Source organism: Oncorhynchus masou, chromosome 18 (genome assembly GCF_036934945.1).
Source record: "Oncorhynchus masou masou isolate Uvic2021 chromosome 18, UVic_Omas_1.1, whole genome shotgun sequence".
Taxonomy (NCBI): Eukaryota; Metazoa; Chordata; class Actinopteri; order Salmoniformes; family Salmonidae; genus Oncorhynchus; species Oncorhynchus masou.
Window position 1 is genome coordinate 65,249,671 of NC_088229.1, and position 10,956 is coordinate 65,260,626.

Genomic DNA, 10,956 nt, shown 5'->3' on the forward strand with positions numbered 1-10,956 from the left:
GTCTAGGCTACAGGGGTCTCAAATATTTAGGGGGCACTGATGTGAAATCATTTTGTGATCTAAAAGCAATACAGTATTTATATTTTAGGGGTTATCATCTGTCTCATTTCACATAAACTTAACTATATTCTGAAAGAAATGTTTAATTGAGTGGATAGAGGATCTTGAAACGAACCAATCCAATTTGTTGGGAATAATTTTAAAAAACATTCTCCATGCTGTGAATGTTTCCTCGCTAACATCAATGTTCTTGCAGCCAATTCCACAGAAACCAGTGGAGCGAAAATATATGACCAGGGACATACAGAAAATAACGTTCTGAAATGTGATCATGTCTTAAAGGCACGGAGAACAATTGACTCCTTAAAAAGTTAAGTGACAAACACATTTATACTTGAAATACAAGCCCCCTGTCTGTTGCTCTCTGTTCCGTCTCTCACAGAGCTTTTGATCCACTGCGCTAACAAGGCCATACACATGTACAACAACAAATAACGATAAAGAGTAGTGGAAAACAAAAAAAACACTAACTCACAATTTCCCCCCTTTTCCCTATTCATGTTTTCTATTCATAGCATGCCTTTACAGAAAAAAATCCAAGAGAAATCGTCTCTTGCTGAGAAGTTAAAAGGACTGCTGTAGGACTCCCTAGAGGGATCCTCCTGTCCTCCATTGGCTGCAGCCAAGGGGGCCGGCTGGTGGCAGACCCACTCCTCAACTCAGCTTCTTCCTTGGGTGAGGTCAGGGGGTTCAAGGGCTGGTTACTCTGGCTGCTAAGACTGGGGCCTGGTGGAGCTTTGGCCAGACAGGACATCTATCTCTCAGGGGCCTCCCCGGACCTCGGGTCCCATCACACTGATAGATGCCTACAGAGGAATCCAACCTACTGGGCCATGGCCTGGCCTACAGCATATGTTCATGTTCTGGATGGGGACTCCTGAGCTCACAGCTTCACAGCTCCTGGGCAACTAGAGGCAGGCAGGTCCGTATGGTCCTCATGGTCAGTTACAAGGATTTTCCAAGTAGCTTTACTGGGAGCCTAGAGCAGGATTCCCTAACAGGATTCCCCAACAGGGTTCTCCAACCGGATTCCCCAAATTCCCAATTTGGTCTGCTGGTCATTTTATTTGGCCCTCAGAGTTATATTTTTTTAATGTACATTTTTTGGGGACATAAAATATTGTAAAAACACCAGGAAATGAGCTCTAAGTGATTTTAATTTTGTAAATCTGTTCCAAAGTAGTCCCATGCATAATAGAGAGATATACACTACAATTCAAAAGTTTGGGGTCACTTAGAAATGTCCTTTTTTTTAAAGAAAAACACATTTTTTGTCCCTTAAAATAATATCAAATTGATCAGAAGTACAGTGTAGACATTTGTTAATGTTGTAAATGACTGTTGTAGCTGGAAACAGCAGATTTTTTATGGAATATCTACAAAGGCGTACAGAGGCCTATTATCAGCAACCATCACTCCTGTGTTCAAATGGCACGTTGTGTTAGTTTATCATTTTAAAAGGCTAATTGATCATTAGAAAACCCTTTTGCAATTATGTTAGCACAGCTGAAAACTGTTGTCCTGATTAAAGAAGCAATAAAACTGTCTTTCTTTAGACTAGTTGAGTATCTGGAGCATCAGTATTTGTGGGTTTGATTACAGGCTCAAAATGGCCAGAAACAAAGACCTTTCTTCTGAAACTTGTCAGTCTTTTCTTGTTCTGAGAAATGAAGACTATTCCATGCGAGAAATTGCCAAGAAACTGAAGATCTCGTACAACGCTGTGCACTACTCCCTTCGCAGAACAGAGCAAACTGGCTCTAACCAGAATAGAAAGAAGAGTGGGAGGACCGGGTGCACATCTGAGCAAGAGGACAAGTACTTTAGAGTGTCTCCTTTGAGAAACAGACGACTCAAAGTCCTCAACTGTTACCTTCATTAAATAGTACCTGCAAAACACCAGTCTCAACATCAACAGTGAAGAGACGACTCCGGGATGCTGGCCTTCTAGGCAGAGTTGCAACGAAAAGCCATATCTCAGACTGGCCAATAAAAAGAAAAACTTAAGATGGGCAAAAGAACACAGACACTGGACAGTGGAACTCTGCCTAGAAGGCCAGCATCCCGGAGTCGTCTCTTCACTGTTGACGTTGAGACTGGAGTTTTGCGGGTACTATTTAATGAAGCTAACAGTTGAGGACTTGTGAGGCATAGCCTGGTTCCTCTCTAGGTTTCTTCCTAGGTTCTGGCCTTTCTATGGAGTTTTTGTTTTTCTAGCCACCGTGCTTCTACACCTGCATTGCTTGCTGTTTGGGGGTTTTAGTCTGGGTTTCTGTACAGAACTTTGAGATATCAGCTGATGTAAGAACGGCTTTATAAATACATTTGATTTGCATTATGCAATGATATGGGCAGCGACAATGTAGCGCTTTTACAACATACAGAAGTGCGCTGGTTATCAAGCGCACTTCTGTATGTTTTTTTGAATTGAGAGACGAGCTTAAAGTTCTCTTTACTGACCATGATGACGAGTTTCTCACACAACTGGCCTATCTGGGTGATGTTTTTTCTTGACTGAATGATTTGAATCTAGGATTACAGGGACTCTCTGCAACTATATTCAATGTGCTGGACAAAATTGAGGCTAAGATTAAGAAGTTGGAAGTTGGTCTTTCCATCATTGTATGATTTTTTCTATGCAAATTAACAATGTCAAATGTGATAAAGCGAAGCACCTGAGTGAGTTGGGTGCAGAATTATGCAGGTACTTTCCTGAAACGGATGACACAAACAACTAGATTCGTTTTCCCTTTCATGCCCTGCCTACAGTCCACCGATATCTGAACAACAGCCTCATCGAAATTGCAACAAGCGGTTCTGTGAAGATTTTATTTAATCAGAAGCCACAGACAGATTTCTGGATTGGGCTGCACTCAGAGTACCCTGCCTTGGCAAATTGTGCTGTTAAGACACTGATGCCCTTTGCAACCACGTACCTATGTGAGAGTGGATTCTCGGCCCTCACTAGCATGAAAACTAAATACAGGCACAGACTGTGTGTGGAAAATGAGTTAAGACTCTCACCAATACAACCCAACATTGCAGAGTTATGTGCATCATTTCAAGCACACCCTTCTCATTAACCTGTGGTGAGTTATTCACAATTTTTGATGAACAAATAAGGTTTTATGTGTAAGATGGCTAAATAAAGAGCAAATGTATTAATTATTATTATATTATTATTTGTGCCCTGGTCCTATAAGAGCTCTTTGTCACTTCCCACGAGTCGGGTTGTGACAAAAACTCACACTCATTCTTATGTTTAATAAATGTATCATATAGTGTGTGTGTGGCATGCTTACAATGATGGCAAAAAAAACAATATTTGAGAGTGCGCTGACCCTGGTGCTAGAGGGGGTACGCAGCTGGAGGTTGAATGTTTGAAGGGGTACGGGACTATAAAAAGTTTGGGAACCACTGGCTTAGAGGATGATCAACTACTTCCAGAGACAGAGAGTGGAAAGTAACCACATGGCTTCAGCCATTTGTTGGGAGAATGCATAGAACACGTGTTGTATGTTAAATCCTGTGACCACGTAACCATCTAACAGGGACTCTAAAGGCGACGTGGAGAACAGGAAGAACATTAAAACTAGCTGACGGTTTCCTTTATGTATATTTACGAAATCTGACTGTACAACCACCCGTGGAAAGCGGATCAGGAGAGCTACAGAATGTAACAATCAATGTGCAATAATCAAATGGGCATTGTGCCTGATGAAGAATTGTGGATGAACAGACATGGCGAACTTCAGCAGTGAGTCACATCGGTGCTTGCCTGTCTGCGCTCTTATTGTGAAGTAAATTAGATTCATTGAGACAGAGTCATGATCAGGAATTGACTTTGACGTTCCTCGTCTGTCAATTTAGTGCATCGAGCTCCCCTCTGCTCATGAGGCGCAACGATTGGGCCAGTCCGGACAGTCAATAGCGCCCAGGGGCATACGCCTCCCACAATCCATACCCGATGATGGCAGGCTTCTCCTCAACAAAGCTGCCAGACAGAATTGATCTCACTAGGATGTGTATGTGAAGTATAAAGTGATCTTAAAGGCCCAGTGCAGTAAAAAATTAGATTTGCCTGTCATTATATACACTGAGTATTCAAAACATTAAGAACACCTGCACTTTCCATGACATAGACTGACTAGGTGAATCCAGGTGAAAGCTATGATCCCTTATTCATGTCACTTGTTAAATCCACTTCAATCAGTCTAGATCAGGTAGTCCCAAACTGGGGTAAATGCTGTTGGGGTATGGTAGCAGATGCCAGGCACACCGGTTTGTGTGAAGAACTGCAACGCTGCTGGGTTTTTCACGCTCAACAGTTTCCTCTGTGTATCAAGAGTGGTCCACCATCCAAAGGACATCCAGCCAACTTCACACAACAGTGGGAAGCATTTAAGTCAACATGAGCCAGCATCCCAGTGTGTGTGTGTGTATGTGTGTGTGTGTGGGGGGGGGGGGGGTGTGTTCCTGTTTGGTTGGAGACAGTCCAACCAAACATTAGTTTATAGATCAATAAGAAAAATAACATCTCTGCCCCTCCCCACGCAGACCCCTCCAAGACAGTCCAAGCAAAATTCTTTCTTGAGAAATTGTTATTTTTGTTTCTTTTTGACCATTTTAATCAAAAACACTTCCGGTAAGGTACTTAATTGCTACCAGGAAAGGATTTGATATTGAGACAAAAACAGCTGTGTTGAACCTTTAAGCTGAAACCTAAACTCATGCTCTCCAGTCAGGGTCAGCATATACAGTTCATCTAAAGCCTTTCAACTCTGTATATAAATGTTGTTTTGTAAATACTACAGAGTGAGATGACTTAAGAAAACATATGAGAGCCAGTACATAAAGACTACAGGAGGTTGGTGGCACCTTAATTGGGGAGGACGGGCTTGTGGTAATGGCCGGAGCAGAATTGATGGAATGTATCAAATCACCCATTCCATTCGCTCTGTTCCAGCCATTATTATGAGCCATCCTCCCCTCACCAACCTCCACTGATAATGAGACAGGGGACAGTCTGTTAAGTGTAGTACCAGAGCCCCTGAAAGAGTTGTGTGTAGAACAGCTGTGTGTGTGTGTGTGTGTGTGTGTGTGTGTGTGTGTGTGTGTGTGTGTGTGTGTGTGTGTGTGTGTGTGTGTGTGTGTGTGTGTGTGTGTTGCCAAGGCCCCTGCAAGCGGTTAGCAGTGTGTATAGAGTGGCACAGACGCCGGGCTCCCTCCCAGACTTCTGCCATGCTGGCAGTCGGGCACGCTGACTCGGCAATGTTCCTCCGACAGCGGGATAGGGGAACAGTGACCTACCTGTGTGTGGCCGGGCGGGCACCTGACCCGCCCCTCTGCCAGGTTCATCCATAACACACTAAACCTGGCCAGCCAGGCTAGGGGATGCAGGAGTGTTGACAATAATACCAAGGTGCAGGTAAAATGGTTTACTGTAAATACATAGGTGAGAGATTAAAAAACACTCCCAGTCACAGACGTGCGCAAACACACACACACAGTCAGAGACGTGTAGTCGTGCATGCACACAGTCAGAGACGTGTAGTCGTGCATGCACACACAGTCAGAGACGTGTAGTCGTGCATGCACACACAGTCAGAGACGTGTAGTCGTGCATGCACACACAGTCAGAGACGTGTAGTCGTGCATGCACACACAGTCAGAGACGTGTAGTCGTGCATGCACACACAGTCAGAGACGTGTAGTCGTGCATGCACACACAGTCAGAGTCGTGTAGTCGTGCATGCACACACAGTCAGAGACGTGTAGTCGTGCATGCACACACAGTCAGAGACGTGTAGTCGTGCATGCACACACAGTCAGAGACGTGTAGTCGTGCATGCACACACAGTCAGAGACGTGTAGTCGTGCATGCACACACAGTCAGAGACGTGTAGTCGTGCATGCACACACAGTCAGAGACGTGTAGTCGTGCATGCACACACAGTCAGAGACGTGTAGTCGTGCATGCACACACAGTCAGAGACGTGTAGTCGTGCATGCACACACAGTCAGAGACGTGTAGTCGTGCATGCACACACAGTCAGAGACGTGTAGTCGTGCATGCACACACAAAGACGTTTAATCCATTTTTTCCCCCAGTCAAAATCCCTGCATTTGTTTGCCTCTTCATTAGTATCCTATATATCCTCCTAATAACATGGGAGGAGCATCAAACTCAATAAGAATAAGAAGGACAACCCTGCCCATCACCGAATCTTCATTCTCAAATGGAGCCCATACCGTACATACTGTACTGTAGGCTACACGTTTCGTTGACAGTTGCTACAATGGATCTCAGCAGATGCTGGGAGAATCAGGTCCACACACAGCAGATGGCTTTAGCAGGCTCTCTGGATCTAGGCTTCTACATGTTCTCCCTCTCTCCCCCCTCTATTCTCACCTTTAACTATCCCCTCTTTTCTCTCTGTATTCAGTGCATTCAGAAAGTATTCAGACCCCTTCCCTTTCTCCACATTTTGTTACATTACAGCCTTATTCTAAAATTGATAAAATACAGTACATTTTTTCCTCATCAATCTACACACAATACCCCATAATGACAAAGAAAGAACAGGTTTTTTTTTACATTTTAGCAAATGAATAAAAAAATACATAAAATTGAGCTCAGACTGCATCCTGTTTTCATTGATCATCCTTGAGCTGCTTCTACAACTTGATTGGAATCCACATGTGGTAAATTCAATTGGTTGGACATGATTTGGAAAGACACACACCTGTATATATCAGGTCCCACAGTTGACAGTGCATGTCAGAGCAAAAACCAAGCCACGAGGTCGATGGAATTGTCCGTAGAACTCCGAGATAGGATTGTGTCGAGGCACAGATCTGGGGGAGGGTACCAAAACACTTCTGCAGCATTGAAGGTCCTCCATCATTCTTAAATGGAACCACCAAGAATCTTCCTAGAGCTGGCTTCCCAGCCAAACTGAACAATCAGGGGAGAAGGTCCTTGGTCTGAGGTGACTAAGAACCCAATGGTCACTCTGACAGAGCTCCAGAGTTCCTCTGTGGAGATGGGAGAACCTTCCAGGAAAGATAACCATCTCTGCAGCACTCCACCAATCAGGCCTTTATGGTAGAGTGGCCAGACGGAATACACTAGTCAGGATCGAGGGAAAGATGAATGGAGCCAAGTACAGAGAGATCCTTGATGAAAACCAGCCCTAGAGCACTCAGGACCTCAGACTGTGGCACGAAGGTTCACCTTCCAACAGGACAACAAACCTAGCACACAGCCAAGACAATGCAGGAGTAGCTTCTGGACAAGTCTCAATGTCCTTGAGTGGCTCAGCCAGAGCCTGGACTTGAACCCAGTCAAACGTCTCTGGAGAGACCTGACAATAGCTGTGTTGCGACACTCCCCATCCAACCTGACAGAGCTTGAGGGGATCTGTCGAGAAAAATGGGAGAAACTCCCCAAATACAGCTGTGCCATGTTTGTAGCATCATGCCCAAGAAGACTCAAGTAAGCTCCGCCAAAGGTGCTTCAACAAAGTACTGAGTAAAGGGTCTGAATATTTATGTAAATATGATTTCAGTTTATTTTTCATAAATTTGCAAAAATGTCAAAAAAATACTTTTTACTTTGTCATTGTGAGGTATTGTATGTAGATGAGGGGGGAAAAAACAATTGAATCCATTTTAGAATAAGGCTGTAACGTAATAAAATGTGTAAAAAGTAAAGCGGCCTGAATACTTTCCTGAATGCACTGTATATAACTTGCTGTATCTCTCCCGCTCTCTCTCTAAGCCTGTGGAGGGGAAGGCTGGATGCTGGATCGAGCTAGGCGTGTGGGAGTGAGTTATGTCACAGGCCTCTCAGGGAGTTTCCCTAGTGGTGGTGCTGCCGCTGCTGTGTTTGGTTAGGTAACTCAGCCTAGCCTCACTCAGTCACAGCCTCACAAAACAAACATGCCTGACTGCACCGGCAGCAGGTTGGCATTTATTGGGATGAATCATGTACTGGAGGCAGCTCTGCAGAGTGGTCACTAGCTTGCAACAGCACCAAAGTTATCAAATCAGATTTGAAACATAACTTTGACCACACTGCTAATCCTAACCTGTCAGTAAGCACATAACATTCTGAGAAACATATGTTTTTTAGCGCTAGTTGAATGCGTGATTTTCCTATGGTTATTTTGCATACAACTTTTCCACAACTTTCTGTGAATGTTGCAGGATAGTTGCTTGGCTTTGGAAAATTCTCAGTACTTTTAAGGAAGTTGACTTAATATTTTTTCTTGGTATTCCATTACTTTGACACAACATTTCCTAAAAGTTCAAACATAGTTACATTTAATTTACATTTTGGTAATGTTCTAGGAACATTCTCCATCTGGTTTGACAATGCAATTGCAATCACACTGCCCTAACCCATCTGGACAAGAGGAATACCTATGTAAGAATGCTGTTCATCGACTACAGCTCAGCATTTAACACCATAGTACACTCCAAACTCGTCATTAAGCTCGAGACCCTGGGTCTCGACCCCACCCTGTGCAACTGGGTCCTGGACTTCCTGACGGGCCGCCCCCAGGTGGTGAGGGTAAGAAACAACATCTCCACCCCACTGATCCTCAACACAGGGGCCCCACAAGGGTGCGTTCTCAGCCCTCTCCTGTACTCCCTGTTCACCCACGACTGCGTGGCCATGCACGCCTCCAACTTAATCATCAAGTTTGCAGACAACACTACAGTGGTAGGCTTGATTACCAACAACGACGAGACGGCCTACAGGGAGGAGGTGAGGGCCCTCGGAGAGTGGTGTCAGCAAAATAACCACACACTCAACGTCAACAAAACAAAGGAGATGATCATGGACTTCAGGAAACATCAGAGCAGCCCCCTATCCACCACGACAGGACAGTAGTGGAGAAGGTGGAAAGTTTTAAGTTTTAAGTTCCTCGGCGTACACATCACGGACAAACTGAAATGGTCCACCCACACAGACAGCGTGGGGAAGAAGGCGCAGCAGCGCCTCTTCAACCTCAGGAGGCTGAATAAATTTGTCTTGTCACCAAAAACACTCACATCCTGGCGGACTGTATCACCGCCTGGTACGGCAACTGCTCCGCCCACAATCGTAAGGCTCTCCAGAGGGTAGTGAGGTCTGCACAATGCATCACCAGAGGCAAACTACCTGCCCTCCAGGACACCTACACAACCCTTATGTCACAGGAAGGCCAAAAAGATAATCAAGGACAACAACCACCCAAGCCACTGCCTGTTCACCCCGCTATCATCCAGAAGGCGAGGTCAGTACAGGTGCAACAAAGCTGGGACCGAGAGACTGAAAAACAGCTTCTATCTCAAGGCTATCAGACTGTTAAACAGCCATCACTAACACTGAGTGGCTGCTGGCAACATACTGACTCAAATCTCTAGCCACTTTAATAATACAAAATTGGATGTAATAAATGTATCACTAGCCACTTTAAACAATGCCACTTTATATAATGTTTACATAAACTACATTACTCATCTCATATGTATATACTGTACTCCATACCATCTACTGCGTCTTGCCTATGCCGTTCGGCCAAGACTCACCCATATTTTTTAAGTACATATTCTTATTCATTTCTTTACACTTGTGTGTCTAAGGTAGTTGTTGTGAAATTGTTAGATTACTTGTTAGATATTACTGCATGGTCATTACTAGAAGCACAAGCATTTTGCTACACATTTTTCTACACACTCACATTAACATCTGCTAACCATGTGTATGTGACAAATAAAATTTGATTTGATTTTGACATTGGGACCATTCACAAAGTTCAGAGACCATTAAAAAACGTGTGTTGGCCACGCCCACTAATTGGCCACACCTGATCTTAATTAGTGATTTTTTCCATTGAAATGGGGTCTGTTTGAATAGACTAAAATGAACAGCTTTGTATGAGTAAAAAAAAACATGGCATGGTAACTCCGTCCTAGTGGACTAATTCTATGAATAAAGAACAGAAGATCATAGGTTCAAACCTCGCTGATGCTGTGTCTCAATAAAACAGTAATGTGTTTGCACGATTAATGTCTAAGGAAATTAATTTCCATGTGTCCTATCTGTGCTTAGAGTTCAAGAAAGTTTACCCAAAATAAGCTGGCAGTGTTTTCAAGTCTTTCGGTGGACATTTTAAGGAAGTTACTCAAAAACCTCAAAGTAGCCTATAATTTCTCCTAGGAAAACTTTAAAGGAACTAGAATAAAACGTTCTCTCCTGTTCTCAGAACGTTTTAAAAAACCACTCTGTTTTACCGGTCAGGAAACATATGGCTTTGTTCCCACAAATTTAAACCAAAAACACATGTTCCCACAACTTCCAAGGAACCAAGTGTGTTAGCTGGGCTTAAATGACAATTTATTTATATTTTCATACATTTACGATATAGCCAATTTTGACTTTTCAGCTGGCTCATATAGAGGAAATCGCTCACTCCTGCCTCCAGGACAAGATTCATGACAATAAATGTCAGTTATGTCACAGGCCTCTCCGGGTGTTTCCCTTGTGGTGCTACTGCTGTGCTTAGTTGGGTGACTTAGCCTCAGTCAGTCACAGCCTCACAAAACAAATATGCCTGACTGAACCAGTAGGCATGCAGGCCATTCTTTATTCATCAGATGTATCTGACTGAGGCTGCAGAGCAGAACCCCCCCCCCCCCACAAACCCCATATAGACACCCCTCTGTTTTGAACTTTGTAGGAGACCATAGATAGGGGAGACAACATTACCAGCCAGATTCCATGGAGGGTTAGGTTAATTGAAAGCTAATGTGCCGTGTCATGGGGACGTGTGTACTGCAGTAGACGTGCGGTTGTCCCTGTGTACCAGTCAGTGGAGGCTGGCTCATAATAATGGCTGGAAC